The 26,485-nt window shown below is 42.5% G+C and overlaps 1 protein-coding gene across 1 annotated transcript in view; it reads right to left on the bottom strand.

The window, feature by feature from the left end:
- The window catches only part of LOC115130518 (ras-GEF domain-containing family member 1C), a 65,997-nt gene extending 40,320 nt beyond the window's left edge, over nt 1–25,677 (bottom strand). The window contains exon 1 of the mRNA XM_029661746.2: nt 25,048–25,677. The gene's annotated coding sequence lies outside the window, so the exon portion shown is untranslated. The remainder of the gene's footprint in view (nt 1–25,047) is intronic.
- Nucleotides 25,678–26,485: the final 808 nt, after the last annotated feature.

The raw sequence follows: 26,485 nt of genomic DNA on the forward strand, positions 1-26,485 counted from the left end.
AAATGATAATCCCACTAAGCCCAAATCAGATGTGATGGCGTATCACTGCAAAATGCTGTGGTAGCCAAGCTGGTTAAGTGTGCCATGAATTCTAAATAAATCACCAGCAAAGTACCCCCATACACACCATCACACCTCCTCCATGCTTCACAGTGGGAACCACACATACGGAGATCAAACGTTCACCATTCATAAAATTCATCATCCGTCTCTATGAGTAAAATAAAGACAAACCATGGAATGAGTAGGTGTGTCCAAACTTGTGTATTAAAGTAGACAAAAATTTAATATTTGGTACCATATTTATAGCACGCAATGATTACATCAAGCTTGGTGACTATACAGATTATTTTGTGCCCAATAGAAATTAATGGTAAACAATGTATTGTGTCATTTTGGAGTCAAAAGTATCTATATCCACAGTACAACAAGTCCTATATCGACATAACCTGAAAGGCCGCTCAGTAAGGAAGAAGCCACTGCTCCAAAACCGCCATAAAAAAGCCAGACAAAGGATTGCAAATGCACATAGGGGCAAAGATCGTACTTTTTGGAGAAATGTCCTCTGGTCTGATGGCCATAGTGACCATTGTTATGTTTGGAGGAAAAAGGGGCATGCTTGCAAGACGAAGAACACCATCCCAACCATGAAGCAGTGGGGGTGCTTTGCTGCAGGAGGAACTGGTGCACTTCACAAAATAGATGGCATCAAGAGGTAGGAAAATTATGTGGATATATTGAAGCAACATCTCAAGACATCAGTCAGGAAGTTAAAGCTTGGTCGCAAATGGCTCTTCCAAATGGACAATGACCCCAAGCATACTTCCAAAGTTGTGGCAATATGGCTTAAGGACAACAAAGTCAAGGTATTGGAGTGGCCATCACAAAGCCCTGATCTCAATCCCATAGAAAAATTGTGGGCAGAACTGAAAAAGCGTGTGCGAGCAAGGAGGCCTACAAACCTGACTCAGTTACACCAGTTCTGTCAGGAGGAATGGGCCAAAATTCACCCAACTTATTGTGTGAAGCTTGTGGAAGGCTACCCGAAACATTTGACCCAAGTTAAACAATTTAAAGGCAAAGCTACCAAATACCAATTGAGTGTATGTAAACTTCTGACCCACTGGGAATGTGATGAAAGACATAAAAGCTGAAATAAATCATTCTCTACTATTATTCTGCATTTCACATTCTAAAAATAAAGTGGTGATCCTAACTGACCTAAGACATGGGATTTTTACTAGGATTAAATGTCAGGAATTGTGAAAAACTGAGTTTAAATGTACTTGGCTAAGGTGTATGTAAACTTCCGACTTCAACTGTATCTGCCTCTAAAAATAAAAGTTCAATACAAACTAAATTCAAATATAGAAAATTGTTCATTTTAAAATCCACAATAAAATGATTACAATTTTATCAGATCTTTTACCCCTCTGACGGAGTTGACGTTAGACAAAAATCGCGTTTTTCTTCATTTAAGTGGTGTACAGAATAGCAATTGAGTTTTTCCTCAGATGCTTCATGACTCAAAAACCTAAATAAATGTAACATATTTGAAACACAATTCATATTCTATTTGAATCTATCAGGCAGATGGAGTTGACTTCCTGGTTGTGATGGTGATTACAACATAGATTTAAACAAACAATCAAAAGTAGATTTATAACTTTACAGACCATGAGTGGTCTTGTTACACTACATGTAATGAGGACATGAACAAGGAGTCCTTGTGCTACAGCTAACCCTGCTCATTCCAAACTTATTTAAGATTTTAGACAAATCTGATGGAGTAAACCAAATCTCTAGACATATCCTTTAGGAATCCATTTGTTTTATACTCCCTTTTCTCCACAATTTCGTGGTATCCAATTGGTAGTTTCAGTCTTGTCCCATTGCTGCAACTCCAGTACGGACCCGGGAGAGGCGAAGGTCGAGAGCAGTGTGTCCTCCATAACACAACCCTGCCAAGCCGCACTGCTTCTTGACACAATGCCCGCTTAAACTGGAAGCCAGCCGCACCAATGTGTCGGACGAAACACTGTACACCTGGTGACCGTGTCAGCGTGCATGCGCACAGCCCACCACAGGAGTCGCCAGAGCGCAATTGGACAAGGGCATCCCGGCCGAACCCTACCCTAACCTGGACGACGCTGGGCCAATTGTGGGAGAAGCGTCCATCCATGTATATGGGTAAAATAGTCTAGCTAGCTAAATTTTCAGATATTACACGTTTCTAATTTTATCAAATAGTCATTTTAATTTCAAGTTAAAGCGTACTGTTAGCTAGCTAGCTAATGTTATGTTGCTTGCTCGCTAGCTAACGTTATGTGTATGATCTGTGTAGTTATATCCTAATGTTAGCTAGCTAGCTAACAGTGAACCTGGTTGGTTATAGCTACCTGCAGATTCATGCAGGGCAATAACGTTATGAATTGGGAATATGGTTCTAGCTAGCTACATGTCTAAACAAAAGACTCCACTATGAAATTAACCATTTCAATGGAATGTTCATGATGCAACTGTGACAACTGTCGATAGACATAGCTGGTAAATTCGCTCTGGCTATCTACTCCAATTTCAGAGCACTCTCGTCATCAGTGTGCCAGAGCACAGAATAACTGACGAATTCACGAACGCTCAACACCCGTTGAATATGGCCAGTGTCAGTACACATTGTCAAAAAAACTCAATTAAATTGTAGCCAGCAGCACAGTTACAGTCACCAATGCTCTGGATAACATGAAAACAGCCTAACCAGCTCTGCTAGGGTGAGTAAAATGGTCAGAGTGAGCTGTTCTCTCATTTTTTTCTGGCAGTAGCTAGCAAGTTAGCCAGTTAGCTTGGGTGCTTGATTGCTGTTGTTAGGGTCAGAACACTCAGATTGACCCTACTTCTCGGCCAGAGCATCCAGTGTGCGCTCTGAATGCTCAGAGAGTGAAACGCTCTGAATTTACGAATTGACAATCTGACACTCCAGATTTAATTTACAAATACACCCTTGGTACAAACAAGCCTTTCGTCTTGAAATATTTGGTTGTTGAGCACATGGCCTCACATGTGAATCCTTAAAGAGAATGGAGGGGCTAAGGCTTAAGAGGGTGTGAACTAGAGGTCGACCAATTAATCGGAATGGCCGATTAATTAGGGCTGATTTCAAGTTTTCATAACAATCGGAAATCGGTGTTTTTGGGCGCCGATTTGCCGTTTTTAAAATATTTTTTTTATACCTTTATTTAACTAGGCAAGTCAGTTAAGAACATATTCTTATTTTCAATGACGCCTAGGAACGGTGGGTTAACTGCCTTGTTCAGGGGCAGAACGAAAGATTTTCACCTTGTCAGCTCGGGGGATCCAATCTTGCAACCTTACAGTTAACTAGTCCAACGCAATAAGACCTGCCTCTCTCTCGTTGAACTCCACAAGGAGACTGCCTGTTACGCGAATGCAGTAAGCCAAGGTAAGTTGTTAGCTAGCATTAAACCTATCTTATAAAAAACAATCAATCATAATCACTAGTTAACTACACATGGTTGATGATATTACTGGATATTATCTAGCGTGTCCTGCGTTGCATATAATCTGACTGAGCATACAAGCATACAAGTATCTAAGTATCTGACTGAGCGGTGGTAGGCAGAAGCAGGCACGTAAACATTCATTCAAACAGCACTTTCGTGCGTTTTGCCAGCAGCTCTTCTTTGTGCGTCAAGTATTGCACTGTTTATGACTTCAAGCCTATCAATTCCCGAGATGAGGCTCGTGTAACCGAAGTGAAATGGCTAGCTAGTTAGCGCGCACTAATTGTCGTTGTGTTGCTGGTTTGAGCCCAGGGAGGAGCGAGGAGACAGACTGAAGCTATACTGTTACACTGGCAATACTAAAGTGCCTATAAGAACATCCAATAGTCAAAGGTTAATGAAATACAAATGGTATAGAGGGAAATAGTCCTATAATTCCTATAATAACTACAACCTAAAACTTTATATTGAAGACTCATGTTAAAAGGAACCACCAGCTTTCATATGTTCTCATGTGAGCAAGGAACTGAAACATTAGCTTTCTTACATAGCACATATTGCACTTTTACTTTCTTCTCCAACACTTTGTTTTTGCATTATTTAAACCAAATTGAACATGTTTCATGATTTACTTGAGGCTAAATTGATTTTATTGATGTATTATATCAAGTTAAAATAAGTGTTCATTCAGTATAGTTGTAATTGTCATTATTACAAATAGATAAATAAAAATAGTCCGATTAATCGGTATCGGCTTTTTTGGGCCTCCAATAATCGGTATCGGCGTTGAAAAATCATAATCGGTCGACCTCTAGTGTGAACAATGCTGAGTGAGTGTAGATAAAGAAGATGTCTCCAGTAGGTTTAAAAAAACATCAACTTTCAAAGCAGAATTACTTTGCAATTGTTCCTCAACTCTAGTGTATGATATACCATTTTCCAGCTCTGTCTCTACTTTTATCCAATGTAAAAAAAACAAAAAAACATTTCAAATGTTGCTCCATAATACAGAATAGAGCCAGTCGCTCACATGCTATTTGGGGTGCCCTGTATGACTTCAAAACCGCTAGTGGCAACAGTGAGCACTATTACCATCAAGTAGTCAAGACACTACCATTAACTTAACCATTCGGTAACTTGTAAATGTGATGTTTGGAGAAACAGTACAATGCAGAGCAGGAGGAGCAACCCATGGTGTCAAAAACACTTGAAAATGTCACGCTTGGAGAAACGTGGATAACCATCAGAATCTGAAGTCAAATTCGTTAAACTGTGAGATCTTGTTGGGGAATAGTGGAGGCGGAAGAGGGTGGCTGTCACTCTACCCTGTGTCCCTCAGCAGCTGTCGAGCTACATCTGTGATAAAAAAAACTGCTGGAAAGCAGATGACATTTCCTCGTCTTTGGTTGTCATAGCAGGCCAGTGTGATCCAACTGTGACACAGTCACATAAATAACAGTATCCATTGAGAGGAGATATTAAGCATTTAGCACAGTAGTTAACACCCCGGTCCTTTCATTAAGCTGTCACAGTCCACTAATACTGTCTAAGACCTGACCAGACAGAAAACATTCTAGTCCTCTAATGCCATAACTCACCTCCTCTGACAGGGATGTGTCTATTTCACAGCATGTACACTCACACACACACACACATATGCGGGCACGCACGCAGAAACGAGCACACACATGAATGCACACACACACACACACACACACACACACACACACACACACACACACACACACACACACACTGTGACCGCCACTGTCACCACTTCAGTTTCAGACCTTTTTGATTGTTTGGCGACTAATTTGATGAAAAAGCAGCTGGACTGAGCAAACCAAGTGAATCAAATTGAAATAAACAAAACATGTATTGTGAGGTTTGATTCTATTATAATGAGAATGTACATAATAAGGAGCCATTTCTTTCACTCAGTTTCTTATGTATATAATGGTCTAGATGTGACAATGCTAGGGAAAGCCCAGTGTGTCCTTGTAATACCCCTGCTGTGGTGTAGATTACTCTGGCACTGCCACATCTATGATTCTGTCCTACAGATACAGTACACAGGGATTCCTAAAGGAAGCATTTCCTCTGTAAGGCAGGGCTGACTGGCTGACTGATTGGTTGACTGGCTGGCTGACTGGCTGGCTGACTGGTTGGCTGACTGGCTGACTTACTGGCTGACTGTCTGGCTGACTGATTAGTTGGTTGACTGGTTGGTTGACTGGATGACTGGCTGACTTACTGGCTGACTGTCTTGCTGACTTACTGGCTGATTGGCTGGCTACTGGCTGACTGGCTGTGTAGTTAAGGCTGTACAGCTCTAGGGCCATGGTGAGTCTGGGAGAACATCTGAGTTCAACCATGAGTCACCACTCTGTGTGTACACACACTCTAAGCCCCTGCACTACTCCAGAGACGGATGAGCGTGTGTGTACCCAGTGGGTACCTCGCTCATTCACACACACACACACACACGTGTGATTTGCTTCCGCTTTCACTCTAGTTGTATCCCCTCTTCACACACACACACACACACACACACACATACACACACACACACACACACACACACACACACACACACACACACACACACACACACACACACACACATCATCATCGTCGTCAGTTAATGCATCATGGTCAAGAAGAATAGAGCGGTCAGGATACAATAATATAGACATCCTGTCTCAGCCTGTGTATTACGGTAGTGCTTACGTCAACCAACAGTATCAGACACGTTTAGCTGAGGTTGCACAAAAATGATGGTGAATTATGCTGCAATGCAGGATTGTGGGCAGGATTTCGTGCGACATAGGTGTGAGATCTAGTTGCAATGCAGACACACCCATAAGCCGTAACCTTCTGTACGATCAGGTTTTCTTCACTCACATTCCCTTTCCTAGTATAGAGCCTTGATCATCACATCAACTAAAACATAGTAGGTGATGTTTATCAAACGACTTGCCCGAGACCAACAATAGCAGCTGAAACTCCTAGCTGTGTGTCTTGACAGATGTGTGACTCGTGTCATTGTGTAAGAGAGCACGCAGACAGCCACCTACAGTTTGACAGTGTGTGTGCTTAATTTACAAATGTGTGTGTGCTTAATTTACAAATCTTGATTTACAAATTAAGCACACACACACTGTCAAACTGTAGATGGCTGTCTGCATGCTCTCTTACACAATGACACTAGTTACACATCTGTCAACACACACAGCTAGGGGTTTCAGCTGCTATTGCTAGTGCTGGAACAAAAAATGAGCGTGAGAGGAGGGTAACCTGGGGAACTCCGAGGTACCCAAAAAATAATCACCTTTATAATAAAGCATTGCATGCATATCATCGCATTTGGTAGTTTCATAGAGCAGTAGAGTAGAGGCACTTACAGAAGTTGCACACATGGAGAACATTTTTAGTAGCCTAAGGGTCCGGGTAAAATGTGGCCTTTTATAAACGCATTTCATGCAATTCTATGTAATTTTACAAGACTGGAGACTTCGGCAGAATCGAAATGGGGCCTCCCGAGTGGCGCAGCGGTCTAAGGCACTGCATTGAAGTTCTAGCTGCGTTACTACAGATCCTGGTTCGATACCTGGCTGTGTCGCAGCTGGCCGCGACCCGGGAGAGGCGACGCACAATTGGCCCAGCGTCGTCCGGGATAGGAAGGGTTTGGCCAGCTGTGTCCCATCTCGCTCTAGCGACTCCTGTGGCGGGCAGGGCGCATGCACGCTGACAAGGTGTACGGTGTTCCTCCGACACGTTAGTGCAGCTGGCTTCTGGGTTAAGCGAGCATTGTGTCAAGAAGAAGTGCGGATTGGCAGGGTTGTGTTTCGGAGGCTCTCGACCTTCTAGATGGTAGTTGCAGCAATGGGACAAGACTGTAACTACCAATTGGATTGGACGGAATTGGGGATAAATGGGGGTAAAAATAAATAAATAAACAAATGATTGAAATGGCACTGAGAATCTGAGGTCAATAAAAACAACATCATTGTCTTGAATCCATCAATAGCCTAGGCCTAGGTGTGTTGTAGGCTACAATTTGAGGACATTATAGTCTTAAAAAGCTTTCCAGTTCCACTTACTCACCCAATGACTTCCTCGCCGGCGATGTTCGATGCATTAGTGCCGAAAGCCTATCAATCAAATGGATTTATAAAAGCCTTTACTTACATCACCAGATGTCACAAAGTGCTACTTCTTTACAAAACAATATTTGGAAGTGGATCAAATATTTTGGTAGCCTACAGAAGGCAGATTAGGCTTCTCTTTTCAGCAGGAGCTATTTGCTTTCCAACCTGTGTCTTCAAATACAATCGTTGGAGGAAGAAAAACGGATTTGTCTGCATAGTGTTCACTGACAGATTTGCCACGCGCTCCCGACCGTAGGCTAGGCCTTGTTATTGGGCTACACACAATCAATCCACACCTAGGCTAGTTAAAAAAAAATATATATATAGATCCTCTGTGGCTAATTTATAGGCCTACTCATAGTGTAGTAGCCTATTCTGAATGAACAGAAAGCAGAACTTTAATGATAGCATATTCCCACCCAAAAAACCAGGGCGGCTATGATTCCATAAGGAAATAAATGATGAAGTGCAACGCTGGAGAGATGATTTACAGGTTCATGTCTATCAGAACAGAGTGGGAGAGAGATTATAAAAAGTGAATCTCATTCTAGTTCTGTGAAAGATACAGATGCGCTTCTCACACAACCACGGCCACGCACTGGTCTCAAACATAGGTTACAATGTTAAGCAAAACCATAAGCCTGGGCCAAGCCCAAACTTGTATCAACTCTTAGAATATCAGCAGGAGAACTCGAATGAACGTTGATGGCTTTTATTATTATGATAATGATTTTTCATTCCATGAGAGGTACTGGATCCAGCCAAATAGGTTCCAACAAAACAGTCCAAAATGGAGAGGTGCAGGATCCTGTTCAGGCAGGATCCAGCTGAAATTAAACACTGGTTGTGCACATTGCCTTTTGTTCCTGTGGGGCTGCTATGGTATCGTTACCATCAAGCGGATCTGCTTGCTTTGTTCTGCCAGGATTAACACAGTGTGGGTGTGTGTGTGCGTGTGTGTGTGTGTGTGTGTGTGCGTGTGTCTGTGTGTGTGTGTGTGTGTGTGTGTGTGTGTGTGAAGGGAGAGCTTGGAGAGCATTGTCACCGTGGCGATGAAACAAAGGCATTGTTAGCATGACTGGGGTGCTGAAGCTGTCAGACTACACCTCCATCTCGTTCTCTCCTTTACCTGTTCTCTATCCGTCTTCCTTGCTTTGTCTCGTTTACACAGGGAACAACCTGGATTACTCACACTTGCTTGGCTGTCAGTGAGGCAGAAAGGAAGGGATGGAGAGACACAGCTACTAGTCTGCTCTCTCAGAGACAGGGGTTAGAGGTCAGGGGCATTGGAGACAACACTAAAATCTGTAGTGTAGTGGGGAGAGGAGTGGGAGCAGCTGGCTGAATCAGTGAAGTAGCAAATCTCTGTCTGACTTCCCAGACATACAGGATTAATGAGTCTATTAGGGTTAAAGGGTTAAGGGGGCAGGATTCAGGGCCATTGAGGATCCACAATGAGGCTGAAGAGGAGAGGGGGAGAGTCAGACGGATCGGTGAGGTAGAAAATCTCTGTCTGACCTCTCAGACACAGGGGTCAGGGGTTAGAGTTCAGGGGGTTAGATCCAGTGCTTCCTGAGTACAGCCAGGGCTTTGTTTACACCAGGGTCAATCTAAGTATCAGAGCCCCTCTTCCACTTCTTTTATTCAGCCTGGGCCAGGATGTTTTAGTGGGTCTTATTCAGAGATCGTGGAGGCTTTAGAAAAGCCTAGAGTGGCTGAACATAACAATAGACTGAGGCAGTACAAAAACACCTGGACTGTTTTACAGTGATTAATTCACTAGCCTATGTTCTCCTTGTCAATTTATCCCTCCCAAAGTCAGTAACACAAGGACAAGACCAGTTGTGTGTCTGTACAGCAGGCAGAGATCCTAGCTGTTATCCTCTGGCTGGAACACAGTATCTACCAGGGAGGGGACAGAGAATTTTTTATATAGCCTGCCATATCAGCATCCTAAGAACAGCCGAGTTCTATTGAGGGAAGTTATAGAGACTGTATGTATTACTGACAGCCAATTGGATGGACAAGATCCTTATATGCAAGTGGGTTGTGAGAGTCTCCTCTCAGATGCCAACGGTGACACTAAAAATCCCGCTGACACTTAACGCCTGGTTTTTAAACATAGTTCATGGGTATGTCAGTAGGCTTTGTTTTTGGTGTTGTTTTCATTTCCTGGTTCAAAGGTCATTCAGGGTCACTCTCCCAGGACAAGGAGAGGTCAAATGTGACCCTTACCATCCCTTTGGTGGGTGAAAGGAAGGGTGAGAAAGGGTGAGGAGGAGATATTCCAACCAAGGGCAGAGAGCAGACAAACTCTTCTCTGTCTCGGACTGAACTAGAAACTCCTCCTCTCTCCTCCACTCCCCTCCTCTCCTCCAGCTCTGCTTTTGAACTATATTAGGAAGCTCTTTATTTTAGTGCCTTTTACCATTTTTAGGAACTGCTCTAAAAAAACGTTGATGTATTTTTAGTGCTGACACTGTTTTGGGTGTAATGAGACTGAGACTGAGATTTCACAGAGTTGTAGCACTGCTGGCCTATATTGGAGATATACTTTGAAAGCTGTTTGCTTCGTAATGATTCTGTGGGCTTTATCTCAATTTGAGCCCAGGATAAAAGTGTCTTTGAAATCAGATGTCACCTGAGCACAGTAGTTATTGATCCTCACAATAAAACAAAAATGTATCCATTACCTCTCCTCTTTCCCCTCCACTAGTCCATCCATTCCTCTCCACAGCCCACGCCCTACTTCCCAACCCACTATGTCAGGATGCCTATACAGATGGCCCTGCAACAGCCTGTCATCCCAGTGGGGACTGCTGGCATAGGAGCCCTTTTGGCTTTCCATCCTCCCCAGTCACAACAGGACCCCAAAAGTCTACTGGCGTCCAGCACTATGCCCGAGGAAAAAGAGCAAGGCTAGGGTTGCTTCTGCCAAGCTGAGTGGAGTCAATTCCAACAGAAAATATGTGAAAAATAGCAATCATATGTCTCAGCATGCTTTCTAACAAACCGTAAACCGCCTTTCTTTGTTTGTGGTGTGTGTGTGTGTGTGTGGGGGGGGGTTCAGTTGCAAACAAATGAGTGCATTGTGTTACACACATTCACACGTGCAGGCACACACACACACAAGCTCATGCACGCGCGCACACACATATACACACACCGACTATCGAGTTACCATTGCAGTTTTCCATTTCTCCATCCCTCCTCCACCCTCTTTCTGTGGTATGGCATGACAGTGAGAGAGGAGAGGCAGAGACTTTCAAGCTAAACATGAACATGTACCCTAAATCCCTCTGTCGAACAGCCACCACCGTGGCATATGGACAGTGTTTGAATCGTATCCCGGCACCTGTTCCCATGCCGGATCAGCTTCATCAATCCCCAACGTAAACCTCTTTGGGAATTATCTGCCGATAAACACACCCTATCCTGGGAGTGTGTGTGTGTGAGCGGCAGCCAGCCGGCCTCATTCCTGAGCGAGTTTGGACATTGTGTGTGTGAGCGTACATGTGTGTGTGTGTGTGTGTGTGAGTGAGTGAGTGAGGGGACTGAGGCTGTTGACTGCCTCGACACAGCGGAGCCCAATGAAGTCATCCCAGAGAGGAGAAAACAAAATAGTTCTCTCATCAGCAAGAGGTGTGGTTGTATTCCCATAGGCCCTGTCTATCAGCCAGAGAGAGAGAGAGACGGAGGAGAGAGAGAGTGAGAGACAGAGAGGGGCGAAGGGGAGAGAGGAACGAAGGACAGAGAGACGGATGAAGGAGAGAGGGATGAAGGAGAGAGAGGGACAAAGGGGAGGGAGAGGGATGGAGAGAGAGGGGGACGAAGGAGAGGGAAAAGACTGAGAGAGAGGAACGAGGGAGAGAGGGAGACAAAGGAGAGAGAGGGACGAAGGAGAGAGAGGTGGAGGGAGAGGGACGAAGGAGAGGGAAAGGCTCTTGGAGGACAAAAGCAGCACACTCTCACAATCTGTAAAGAAATGCTCCACGGCCCACACTACCACTTTATTATAATTTACATTTAGATTAATTCAAGATGAATGTTTCAAGAAATGATCAACTTGCAAAGCATAAGGTCACACAGTGGAACCTTAGTGTCTATCAAACACACTCTGTGTAGAGTATTAATTTTCCAGTTTATTCTCTCGTTCACTCCCATTATGTAACGGCTGTTGGAAGGAGAGGACCAAGGTGCAGCGTGGTATGTGTCCATATTTATTTAATGAACACTGAAATCACAAAAATAACAACGCGAACGACCAAAACAGTTCTGGCTGGGGCAGACACACAAAACTGAAAACAACTACCCACCCCCATAGTGGGAAAACAGGCTGCCTAAGTATGGTTCTCAATCAGAGACAACGATTGCCAGCTGCCTCTGATTGGGAACCATACCAGGCCAAACACATAGAAATACAAAACCTAGACTACAAAACATAGAATGCCCACCCCAACTCACGCCCTGACCAAACTAAAACAGAGACATAAAAAAGGAACTAAGGTCAGGACGTGACACATTACACCTACAGCTTCTTATCAGATGTCAGTATAGCTTTAGTTAAAAAGGATTACTTAAAAAGGATTACGTTGAAAATCGTATACTCTCAACACCACCTCTGATCGTAGGGTGGTTAACATTGTCTCCTGCAACACACCACATTTCACACCAATTCTACAACGTTTACATTATAAATATATACCAAAATACATATCTAGGTTGAAAGAGGAGGAAGAAACATTAGCTTGCACTTGAGTTCCACCACGACACAAATCAAATCAAATGTTATTTGTCACATGCGCCGAAAACAACAGGTGTAGGTAGACCTTACAGTGAAATGCTTAATTACGAGCCCTTAACATACAATGTTTTAAGTAAAAAATCGATATGTAGAAAATAGAAAATAAAAGTAACAAATAATTAAACAGCAGCAGTAAAATATCAATAGCAAGGCTATACACAGGGGGTACCGGTACAGAGTCAATGTGCGGGGTCACCGGTTAGTCGATGTAATTGAGGTAACATGTACATGTAGGTTGAGTTAAAGTGACTATGCATAGATTATAAACAGAGAGTAGCAGCAGTGTAAAAGGGGGCTCTGGGTAGCCATTTGATTAGCTGATGAGGAGTCTTATGGCTTGGGAGTAGACGCTGTTAAGCCTTTTGGACCTAGACTTGGAGCTCCGGTACCGCTTGCTGTGCGGTAGCAGAGAGAACAGCCTATGACTAGGGTGGTTGGAGTCTCTGACAAGTTTTAGGGCCTTCCTCTGACACCGCCTGATATAGAGGTCATGGATGGCAGGAAGCTTGGCCCCAGTGATGTACTGGGTTGTACGCACTACCCTCTGTTGTGCCTTGCCGTTGGATGCCGAGCAGTTGCCATACCAGGCAGTGATGCAACCGGTCAGGATGCTCTCGATGGTGCAGCTGTAGAACCTTTTGAGGATCTGAGGACCCATGCAAAATCTTTTCAGTCTCCTGAGGGGGAATAGGCTTTGTCGTACCCTCTTCACGACTGTCTTAAATGTGTTTGGACCATGAGAGTTTGTTGGTGATGTGGACACCTTGAAGCTCTCAACCTGTCCCACAACAGCCCAGTCGATAAGAATGGGGGCGTGCTCGGTCCTCCTTTTCCTATAGTCCATAATCTTCTCCTTTGCCTTGATCACGTTGAGGGATAGGTTGTTGTCCTGGCACCACACGACCAGGTCTCTGACCTCCTCCCTATAGGCTGCCTCATCGTTGACGGTGATCAGGCCTACCACTGTTGTGTCAAAAGCAAACTTGCTGATGGTGTTGGAGTCGTGCCTGGCCATGCAGTCATGAAATAATAGGGAGAACAGGAGGTGACTGAGCACGCACCCCTGATGGGCCCCCGTGTTGAGTATCAGCGTGGCGGATGTGTTGTTCCCTAACTTTACCACCTGAGGTGGCCCGTCAGGAAATCCAGGATCCATTTGCAGAGGGAGGTGTTCAGTCCCAGGGTCCTTAGCTTACTGATGAGCTTTGGGGGCACAATGTCGTTGAACGCTGAGCTGTAGTCAATGAATAGCATTCTCACATACAGTTGAAGTCAGAAGTTTACATACACCTTAGCCAAATACATTTAAACTCAGTTTTTCACAAATCCTGACATTTAATCCTAGTAAAAATTCTCTGTTTTAGGTCAGTTAGGATCACCACTTTATTTTAAGAATGTGAAATGTCTGAATAATGGTAGAGAGAATGATTTATTTAATATTTTATTTCTTTCATCACATTCCCAGTGGGTCAGAAGTTGACATACTCTCAATTAGTATTTGGTAGCATTGCCTTTAAATTGTTTAACCTGGATCAAATGTTTCGGGTAGCCTTCCACAAGCTTCCCACAATAACTTGGGTGAATTTTGGCCCATTCCTCCCGGTATGATAGGGCTGGTTTGTAGGTCTCCTTGCTCGCACACATTTTTTCAGTTCTGCCCACAATTTTTTTCTATGGGATTGAGGCCAGGGCTTTGTGATGGCCACTCAAAAACCTTGACCTTGTTGTCCTTAAGCCATTTTGCCACAACTTTGGAAGTATGCTTGGGTCATTGTCCATTTGGAAGACCCATTTGCGACCAAGCTTTAACTTTCGGACTAATGTCTTGAGATGTTGCTTCAATACATCCACATAATGTTCCATCCTCATGATGCCATCTATTTTGTGAAGTGCACCAGTCCCTCCTGCAGAAAAGCACCCCCACAACATGATGCTGCCACCCTCGTGCTTCATGGTTGGGATGGTGTTCTTCGGCTTGCAAGCATCCCCCTTTTCCTCCAAACATAACGATGGTCATTATGGCCAAACAGTTCTATTTTTGTTTCATCAGACCAGAGGACATTTCTCCAAAAAGTATGATCATTGTCCTCATGTGCAGTTTCAAACCGTAGTCTGGCTTTTTTTATGGCCGTTTTGGAGCAGTGGCTTCTTCCTTGCTAATGTCGATATAGGACTCATTTTACTGTGGATATAGATACTTTTGTACCTGTTTCCTCCAGCATCTTCACAAGGTTCTTTGCTGTTGTTCTGGGATTTATTTGCACTTTTCGCACCAAAGTAAGTTCATCTCTAGGAGACAGAACGCGTCTCCTTCCTGAGTGGAATGATGGCTGCATGGTCCCATGGTGTTTGTACTTGCATACTATTGTTTGTACAGATGAACACGGTACCTTCAGGCATTTGGAAATTGCTCCCAAGATGAACCAGACTTGTGGAGGTCTTCAATTTTTTTTCAGCAGTCTTGGCTGATTTCTTTTGATTTTCCCTTGCTGTCAAGCTAAGATGAACTGAGTTTGAAGGTAGGCCTTGAAATACATCCACAGGTACACCTCCAATTGACTCAAATGATATCAATTAGCCTATCAGAAGCTTCTAAAGCCATGACATAATTATCAGGAATTTTCCAAGCTGTTTAAAGGCACAGTCAACTTAGTGTATGTAAACTCCTGACCCACTGGAAGTGGGATACAGTGAATTATAAGTGAAATAATATGTCTGTAAACAACTGTTGGAAAAATGACTTGTGTCATGCACAAAGTAGATGTCCTAACCGAATTGCCAAAACTATAGTTTGTTAACAAGAAATCTGTGGTGGTTGAGAAACTAGTTTGAATGACTCCAACCTAAGTGTATGTAAACTTCCGACTTCAACTGTAGTCGTTCCTTTTGTCCAGGTGGGAAAGGGCAGTGTTGAGTAAGACTCAGTCAGGGACAGGTTGAAAATGTCAGTGAAAACACCTGCCAGTTCAGCGCATGCTTGGAGTACACGTCCTGGTAATCCATCATTGAGATGAATAGGTAATCTCTGGTGTTACTTAGAGGTAATTGGAGGGGAGTATACAAATTGGCTCTCCGAATGAACGGCACCGGCACATGCCTGAGCTACACATGCCCTCAATCTGTCATTCAGAAGGGTCATGTTACTTTAAAAAGTGTTGAATTATTCATACATTCAGATTCATCACGGCCACATGATGCAGTGGTGCACTGAAGAGAAGGGAGGGGAGAGGTTTTCTCCGAACAGACATCATTCTAGGGAGGCACTTACAGGGGAATTATCATCTTTTAAAAAGGTGGTTGAAAGACGATACTCAGAAATGTATAAAATGGAGGGATGGAAGGGATAATAGAAAGGATGAATCAAATGTCACTTAAATGATTTGAATAAACCTACTGGGCACAGATGTCAGTTCAACGTCTAGTTTTGATTTACATTTGGTTGAGTTGTGAATTAAACGTGAAATGAACTAAACAAATCACCATGTCATTGATTTAGGTTAAAAGTTATGTGAAAAATAAACTAAATTCCCTTACGTTGACGATTTTTTTTCAAATTCAATCAGTTTTACATGTAGATTTTTTTTGTTGAAATGACATGGGAACAACGTTGATTCAACCAGATTCTGCCCAATGGCAATAGGTGACCTTTCTAGTTAATACGAGCTCTTTAGGCGCGATTCAAACAGGCTTGTCAAATGTCCTTTACGTTGCATTGATTTTGCACGACCATGCGACATAATTGACATTACAACCCAAACAGTTACGAGTGATTGGTAACCGATGCAAATCTAATATCACTGCATTACTAATTTCATAATAGCTGTTACGATTTTGAATATATATTAAAGCATCCCTTATTACCCCTACTGTATGGAGAGACAGATACATGATCTGTCATTGTTACTGAAGAAGGAAGGGTGAGATAATAACCTTTCTTAGGCCTTGGCTCTGTCTACCGTGATATCATGCCTCATGTTGTGACAGGATCAGAGACAGGCAGACAGATAGCAGCTCTGCATATACAGCTATGGCCTTTCGGAAGGCTTGCTTTTTGTTTTAATGGTAACCATAGGGGAAGTATGTATGTGATTAGGTATGAATTGAATTGGGCCAATTCATAGAACTTTATGAAAATGTAGGATGTAGAATACCTACATCAAACCAGGCGTAGCCTTGTGTAGTACTTCTTGAATGTAACCTACAGGCAACTATCACATTTTACAAGCTCTGCTTGAATGACACCACGACGCCCGTGTGGAATCCGAGAGAGCTCAATTGAAGAGTGTGGAGTGCCGAGCGTTGCCATGGTGTCCTGTCTAACTTGTTGTGAGGTCATTCGAAGTCTGTTGATTCCCGACAGTGACACACTCTCCCTCCGTCATTACCTTACTATCATTACTCCATCCCTCTTTTCTTTCTTTCTTTTTCTTTCTTCCTTTCCTCTCTTCACTCTTTCTCTGGACGCAGAACATTGACGGCCATTACGTTCGTATTCCACTGCAGGACCATGTCCGTATCGCCAAATCACAAATACTCCCCATGTAGAGGCACAAATGTAGAATAGGGTGTCCTTTAAGATTCACCCATGACATATATTTGGACAGTCGCTACCAAAACGACAATCATCAGAGTATAGGATTCTGGTGGACTTGTCCCGAGGCCCCCCGAGGTAAGAGGGCCCCTGAGGTAAGAGGGCCCCTGAGGTAAGAGGGCCCCTGAGGGGATGGGTAGATCTGTCATGTGTGAAGACCTTCAACACCATCACATTGTCTTTTTCAATTTCAATACACGATTGTTTATCTGAAAACATGTTTGTCAGATTAAAAAAAAAAAAAAAACTGTCTAAAAGTTGTTCTCTGAAGGCTGAAACATCCAAATCGCCATGACATCAACACGGGGAAACACAGACCCATAAACATTCAGAGGTGCTAAACCTGTCATAGCAGCCAGACTAACAACCCCTCTCTGTGTTACCCCTCAGACACACACTCAGACCCTGAGTGTACACTACTACCCACCGTGACCTCATGTTCTAGGCTGTGAGATGCCCCTTTCCATTTCACTCCATGTCAACATAAATGATGCCCTTGTTAAAACGCACACCTGTTTCTCCCTCTAGGCTGGGCCTGGATTGGGGCACATGTGCAGGAGTCCAGCTGGGGGAGGTTGAATGACTGCCCTTGCATTGGTGACTCACAGCAACTCTTATCTAAGAGGAACTTGAGCCCTCAGAGCCCTTATCCACACTACAAGCTCCCAGTCTTACTGGAGAATTAGACGTTATTCCAAACGTCAAGTGTTTTGACACTAGAATGACTCTTCCTGCTCAGTATTGTTCCGTTTCTTCAAACATAAAATGTAGAAGTTCCTCCAAACATCAACATTTGAAATTTAAGGGTTAAGGTTTGGGATAGGGTTAAAACAATTATTTTTTTAAACTAGTGTCCACCACACAACCTTCTGATCCAGAGTCATGGGATTAGCACCATCCACAATGCCCTAGTGAAACCCAAGCCTACTTGACGGTAATAACCCTCATTGTTGCTCCTAGTGGCCGGTTTGGAAGGCATCTTCCGATGTCCTCAGGACATTTTAATTTTTATTTAACTAGGCAAGTCTGATCCAGAGTCATGGGAGTCATGGGATTAGAACAAATTATTTTCAATGGCGGCCGAGGAACAGTGGGTTAACTGCCTTGTTCAGTGGCAGAACAACAGATTTTTACCTTGTCAGCTCGGGGATTCGATCTTGCAACCTTTCGGTTACTGGCCCAACGCTCTAACCACCTGCCGCCCCAAAATGGATAGACGTCCAATTTCGAAGTCACTCTTGAGCGTGCGTGCTGATCCACAAAGCTTCTCAGAGTAGGAAGGCAGATCTAGAATCTGTCCATATAATCTTATTCATTATATTCTTACTCTGAGACGCTTTGTGGATATGCCCAGGTTTCACTTGACAACTGTATCCATGTGCCCATGGGAACTAGGCTTGTTGCACCAGTAGATCTGTAGAGAGTGCATTCCCACTGGGCACACACTGGTTGAATCAATGTTGTTTCCACATCATTTCAATGAAATTAAGCTCAAGTTCTAGGGAATGAAAGGAGACGAGCCTCAGAAGACATACAGTATTTTCCCATTCCCCATGATGCCACCCTTAAACCGTGGAGTGGAAGAAAGTTTGTTTTTCACCCCGCTAGGTACACAGCAGCACGTTCTTCAGTAAACGTGAACCAGTGTGAAAGGGGACACAGATGTTGGGCTTCAGTCCTTTTCTCAAGGTGTCATTAGAGAGAAAGAGAGAGATTGAGTGAGTGAGCACAGAAAAAGCTTAGGGCTGCATGCAGGTGTCTGGTGGTTAGTGAAGGCTGCATCTCTGTGAAAGGAGTAGCTAGGATTAGGCCCACTGGGAAGGATCTCTGAGGCTGGAGCAGTGGGTAGGTGGGGTGGGAAATCTGAGCCCCTCCTCAGATCATGGGGAGTGAGGAGGATCAGTGAGTGAGGAGGGGACTGGGGCTGAGGGGAGAGTGGGAAAGTTGCCGCAGCCACAATGTCTTGAGTGTCTCTCTGCCCACCTAAGAGGTTTCCCAAGAGCCTACTATCATCAGACTACCTCATGGCGGAACCATCATGCACTGCAAACTCTTGTAACAAGGAATCCATCATTTATAGATTGTGACAGATAATGTGCTGGGGTACTGTTTGTTTACAGAGTCAAAGGTTGGGATACTGTTTGCATTCACACTGAAATCAAATTGTTAAGGAACACATTCGCTGCAAAATGGTGCCAAACCACCTCCACTATGTTTCTCGCTTTACGACCTCAGTTTTTGTGTGAATATTAAATAAGGTTGATTTATGACCATCAAGATAATGAGATACAAGAATAGAATAGCCTAGCTGGGATACACATGTCCCTAGGAAGCTCGCTACGGAATCTTCGGTCAGGTTAGGATGATCCACAGACTACTGATGCGCAGGTCAGCTGTTTGTTCACCCGCTTGCTAATAACCCGTCCGCAACCGTCCTCCGATATGTGATAAAGTGGAAATCTGAGAACCCGGACCTGATCCTAATCCGCAAATATAGAAAATGTGATGTGCGGTTTAAAAAAATGTTTCGAACATGTTAATTTTTTAGTCAACATTTATTCATTAAATATTTAAGCCAATTGAACTGATGTTTTGCTTAAACAGAAATTGTAAAACAATAGCCTAAATTGACCCCATGTGTCACGTTCTGACCTTAGTTCTTTTGTTATGTCTTTGTTTTAGTGTGGTCAGGGCGTGAGTTGGGTGGGTTGTCTATGTTAGTTTTTCTATGCTTTTCTATTTCTGTGTTTGGCCTGGTATGGTTCTCAATCAAAGGCAGCTGTCAATCTTTGTGTGTCTGCACCAGACAGAACTGTTTCGGTTGTTTCTTTCTTGTTTTGTTATTCAGTGTTCAGTTTACTTTATTAAAAAGATGAACACGTACCACGCTGCGCATTGGTCCTCACCTTCTTCCCACGACGACCGTTACACCATGCGCATGCTTTTGTGAAATTACACTCTACAATTCGGCTACTTTGCCCTTGAACAATTTATTGAACAACTATGTTTTTCTTGAGCATTTAGGCCTATTCATTTGAAAAGGCGTATTGAACAGTAGCCTATTACTTTGCTGAAATGAAACAAAATGACAAAAAATAAATGGACATCTTGTAGGACAACGGCCTGTGTGGGCTAATAGCCTATGCTTTCAGATGAATAACATAAAGAATCGAATGAAATAAAAAATAGACATAGAAAACAATAATAATAAATAGACAATAAGACAACAACATTTGGAAAATCAAAGTACCCACTGTCCAGTTATGAAGCTATAATTGCCTACTTTGTCTTCCTTTCTTTTGCAGCACTATGTTAAGAAACAGAATAGCATCTGATGTGCCAGGTTTCAGTCAGCGCGTGCAGGGCGCAGGATAATGCAGGGGATTACCGGGGCTGACGCCACTGGGCCCAGGCCCTGGGGGGTCCAAGAGGCAGCAAAAAATATATATCGAAAAAAATTATAATGATTACAAACAATATGAAGAAAATATACTGTATACTGTATATACAGTGCATTTGGAAAGTATTCAAAACCCTTGAATTTTCCAAATTTTGTTAGATTACAGCCTTATTCTAAAATTGATTCAATTGTTTTTTTTCTTCATCAATCTATATGCAATGCCCTATACTGACAAAGCAAAAACAAGTTTTTGGAAATTTACTCAGTACTTTGTTGAAGCACCTTTGGCAGCGATTACAGCCTCGAGTCTTCTTGGGTATGACGCTACAAGCTTGGCACAACTGTATTTGGGAAGTTTCTCCTATTCTTTTCTGCAGATCCTCTGTCAGGTTGGATGCCGAGTATCTCTGCACAGCTATTTTCAGGTCTCTCCAGAGACGTTAGATTGGGTTCAAGTCTGGGCTCTGGCTGGGCCACGCAAGGACATTCAGAGACTTTTCCCGAAACCTACGGCCGTAGGTTTGCTTATTGCGGATTTCAAAATACAATTGCGGGAAAGACGTACAGTTTGGAAAGCAAATACCTACTACTACTGAAAAGAGAAGAGTAATCGGTCTGTAGAACCAATAAAAACACATTTTCTCAACAACTCCCAATTTGTAGCTAACAGCATCACTGTTTTTCTAAGTAGCTCATCTTGAGATAGATGGCCACGACGAGTGGCCACGACGAGTGCAACGGCCATCACCGTGAGTAAAAAAACAAACATTTTTTCATCCGGCCCTGGGCGCATGTACAGTAAGGCCCTAAAGTTTAGGCTTATGCACAAATGCCAAATAAAGACAAGGCAACAGTAAACATGCCGTCCTGCACAAATTATGCAAATAATAACCCCCCCCCCCCGGGCCAATTGAGATATTGCATGTGACTAACACATTTCAATTATTGTGTGTGACCACATATTATACATTATATTGACCAGATACTGAAGTGAAAATAAATGTCTATGAAAATGGAAGGCAGTTAGGCTATGTCCCAGTCTGTTTAGCTAATTCACTCCCTGTACTTCATATCAAAGCTATTTGGCAATGACAAGGAATGTCAAGGAGTGGAATGTTAGCTAAAGAGACTGGTACTCAGACTAGAAGGAAGTCGGGAGGAGGCAAGATTAGGTGGAGTCTAGGGCTGTGGTGGTCATGAAATTTTGTCAGCAGGTGATTGTCTAGCAAATAACTGCCGGTCTCACGGTAATTGACTGTTAATTAAACATAAACACATTTAGCATCTCCTGGCTTCCACGCATAGCCTACAAGGCGCTGATGCAGACCTACGGAACATCTAGATTTGAACAAGCCTAATAAATCCATGTAATATAGCCTACACCATAACAATAAACCCATTATTTATTTTAGACAAGTCTAAAGAAATATGATATGAAGAAAATTTAGTTTTTTTCCAGAAGAACAGAATAGCATACTCTTGAGTTGTCCTTGTGTTAGGACCTGATCTGGCTATGCCATATGGCTGTGGGCTGCACTAGTTCATGTAGCAGAAAATATTTTCTTAGAATTACATGGCATTATTTTATATTATTTTATAGTATGAAGAATAGAATTGAACATAGCTGAATAAAATAGAAAGGGTATTTTCTCCAAACAATTTGAGAGAGTGCGCACATGCAGCTATTCTGTGTTGAGCGGTTAACAAAGAAATAGGTTCTCCTATATGCTTAATTTTAAGTTATTTATGTAACTTTAGTTGTGATACAAATGTAGGGCTCTATGTTTTCGGTTTGTAATACTTTCTAAGGTTACATGATATGACTCTGATGATGATTTGAAAAAAGTTGCATGAAAGGCATAAACTCTGCTTTGTTTTTTTGTGCAATGCTGTACACACTTCATCAGTCTCTCTCTCTGTGTGAAGGTAATGCCCCCTAAAATAATCCATGACTTTTGTGGCCGTTGTGCCCTTGGACTGAATATAATAATTAGGAATTCCCTTCTCCCGGCTGCATGCCGAACCACCTCTCAGTCACCTGATCTGGTCTTTATTTTCCCCAAACTTGAAACTCCCGCGCTGCGTATGTACTGTATACCAGTTAGGCTCTACACCCGTTGTAAAGAGGATTAATGTGCTTCATTTTAAGAAGTTATTTGTCCACTTTAGTTGTAATACAAACCTTATCAAAACATGTAGGCTTATGGGCTAGGCTACATGAGGTGTGAAAAAAAAGCATGCGCTGTTTGCCCTTAAGCCGGGCATCATTCGGTTTTAATATACAATTCACAAATGATAGGCTAATACTATCACACTATTCTTAATTTAATCTTGTCTTTACATATACTAAATAATACATGTGTGAAATTTGTTTTGATTTAGAATGGACCTGTTTCGAAACAGGGGCAGCGGAAAAAAATACATGTCATCTTTGCACTTGGACGCTTTTCCGTGGTTCATTTTCATGGCAACCAGGTAGGCTATACTCCTGTTTTAAAGAGAAGCAATGTGCTTAATATTAGGAAAGTTGAGAAGTAAATATAGTAGGCCTAGCCTATAGAAAGCTGATGGGATCCTCCTCTTTTTAATAGAAGCCATCACTCTGTTTTCTCACGCAATTGCATTGCCTATAGAAATGTTGCGCAACATCAGCTCATCGGCTCTCATTAAGTGTTTGATTAGATTTTCGATTATGTATTCATCGATGTCAGTTTGATTAGAGGGACACTATAGGGTGAGGTACCAGGCAGTTAGCAAGTTTGATAGTCTACTGATGACCATGAGCGGCCTCAGAGCTTGGAGAAACCTAGGTACCATGACTAAACGGTCACGCGGAATTTGACTGCCGTCATGACTCGTGACCACCAGTGTGGCAGTAATACAGACACTATGACAGCTCTAGGTGGGACCAGTCTAGCCAATGAGGGCAGATACGCATGTGAACAACAGGCCCAACTCCGATATACATTTTTTGTTTTGTTTTGTTGCCGGGATGTCACGTGTCCAACATATCAGTACACTTGTAACAACCTAAGTATTACAAAACTTCTATTCAAACAAATAAGCCACGCGTAGAAAATAAGCCATTTGTTGTTAACCAAATTCGACATTCTGATTGACCTCCATACAAAAACAACAACAAATAACAGCACCTGCTGGAGAAGATCCCTCTCGCTTCACCTTTTCCTCTCTAGTGTGACTCACAAATGTGTGTTAATTACTCAAGCTCCTGTCTTGGGCCAGTCAGGGTAATAAATGCCGGATCTCTATGGCAAGATGCACCATTCACCCAAATTTCCTCAAAATCGGCCAGTGCTTTCTGAGATATCACATGTGACTGTATGAACTAATGGACATCCACAGCCCCCCCCACACACACATTTTCATTGTGGGGGCCAATAATGAAAGAAAAACCTCAATGTAGCCTATAGATATGAATTGCACAAAAATTATACATTTATAGATTTTTTTTATGCACTGTTTTCTTTTTATTCAACCCACCATATCATCCATACAATATTTCATGACTCTCAACCCGCACATCACTAGAACAGACCTCAAACCCATTGCACTACACTGAAAGACTATAATTCTAACTAAATAATCATGTCAGTCCAGGAACTGGCACTTAGCATTTAGCCTACTACTAGTGCATATCCAGGCTGTGAAACAAGAGAGAGAAAAACAGCAACACCCTGTTTGGGGAAGTAGTCCTGTCCTGAGTCTACATTCCCCATGTGGGTTAATGATTACACAAAGGCTAGATAAGAAAGTTAAATTTAGCCTACAAGCCATGTAATTTAAATTGAATGAATTTCAATTATTTAGGATAGCTGTGTATTCCTGACTGCGACACAGAATCCTGGTTGGTTTCATGCCTGTGTCGCCTGCCTAACTCGCTCTCTCTCTGAATTAGTATGGTGCGCACGTTGGAGTTGCGTTAGATTAGCATATGACAGCTGACTAAATTTGGCGCAATAAAGCCCCTAAAATCCCCCTAGTAGGCTGGTTTTGTAAGCATATAAGCCTGTACCAAGGTTTTTCCTGAGTTCTGGCCTTATAGCCCCACTGGTTCTGGCTAAAACACACCGCTGACTCATGCTGTCAGGTTTTTTAAAGCCCATATCGTAGTAGAGGCAACGTGACCAGTGTCGCCTACCTCCAATGGGATGCTGCTTAGAACAATATCCCCTTTGGTAAACTTTTTTTACAGCACTCTACAGAAAATATAGTTCTGTAGGTTATAGAATAACTACTTTACATAATACTACAAATACAATTATATGACCATGGGTTTGTGTGTGGAGATGAACAATATAGATTAGCCTACAACCAACAATGACAAGTGGATTTAAGCTTCAGTCAATACATTTTTTTAAAAATCGGACAGCATGTTGACGTTTTTAATGCTCATTCGATGATTGGATAAACATAAAGATTGAAATATGTCAAAAGCTATTTTTACTCAGATGAAGTCATTATCAAACACACGCACGCGCGCACTGAGGCACAGACGCACGTGGGCGTGAGTGAAATTTCAATCGATTATTCTGCTTATGGTGTAGTAACCTCGTTTCACTTACCGATACTAGACACTCTTCCCCATCTTTCTTCTTGGTGAGTATTACGTGTATTAGCCTGTATCAATTCAACAGTTCTGCTAATCCAAAGATCCGTGGGAGAAAAAATATATATTATCCCACAATCTACTCACAAAAAGTAAGGTCCAAGAAAGCCACAATCGAATGATGTTAGGGTCTCCTCTGGGCTATGACTTGGTTTACAGTACCACTGATATTGGTATAGCCATTCACTTGTCTTGATCTTCTAAAACAGACTTATTCTGGAGCAAAATGCCGAACATAAAAATACGAACGAAAATACTCGTAAAAAACAGTCCCAACTGAACCATTCAGGAATTATTCGGTTCGCGGGTAGTCCCTTCGCTATTCAGACAGTGGCTTCAACGCACAATAAAGGTGTGGTAATGTACCGGCCCCGTTTCGAACAGATCACGGCTGTCCAGTCGGTGTCCACGGCCAGACAAAACGAGAGTGAGAGGCTACAACGGGGATTGACAGCACATCAGACGTCCTCTGAGAGCTGGAAGAGAGGAGAAAGAACTAACGACGATGAATAGAGAAATATAATATCCTCAGCAAACAAGTCGCCTGTAAGTCTCTCTCGCTCTCTTTCTCTTTCAATACACACACCCACATGCTCCAGTCCTCATCTCCGCCTCTCTTTACAGTAGCCTATGCAGCCTAAAGCAAATTCTTTCATCCTCTTGATATATTGCATTATGCTATTGGATAGGTCAAATTCAATATATTTTTGTAATTAAAATGTATCATAACACATTCATTAAAAAAACATTCACTTTAATATTAGTTTGCCATTGTATTTGTGAACAATCATTTTAATAAATTACTGACAATTAATTTTCACGTGAATAATTTACAGATTCGACAATTATTAACTGTTGTCAAATTGAGTTCATGAGTGTGTTGATATTGCCACTGAGTCAGTAGAAAAAAACACCCAATAATAAAGAGGAAAAGATTCAATAGAGGGCATTGTTTCTCTCCAATAAGTCACGTAAAATAAGCCTCCACATCTAGCCTATTGAAGAGAGAGAGCAAGTGCGAGAAAAGCAGTACTACTATTTCAATATCTTCTGTTTTAGGCTTATCTTTGAGTTCAGACTACAAGTCAACAAGGTTATCCCAGACTAATGTTCTAATATATAATAAGATGGCCTCTCCTAATCATCATCGACTCCCATGTGAATGGCAGAGCAGAGCAGGGCTCAGTGCAATTAATTAATACATAGCTCTCTACCCATGACCCCTCAGAGAAGCCCACTATGCTAGCTCCTTAATATGTTAATATGCCTTTGACATTTAGAAAGAAAAAGAAAAGTTAATTAATAACATTAACCCAATTATGGATGACAACGGTATGTATGATGGTTAAAACCCCTCTCCTGTGCCAGGGCTTGGGGTTGGTTGTAATGGTATT

Source organism: Oncorhynchus nerka, linkage group LG6, assembly GCF_034236695.1.
Source record: "Oncorhynchus nerka isolate Pitt River linkage group LG6, Oner_Uvic_2.0, whole genome shotgun sequence".
Lineage (NCBI taxonomy): Eukaryota > Metazoa > Chordata > Actinopteri > Salmoniformes > Salmonidae > Oncorhynchus > Oncorhynchus nerka.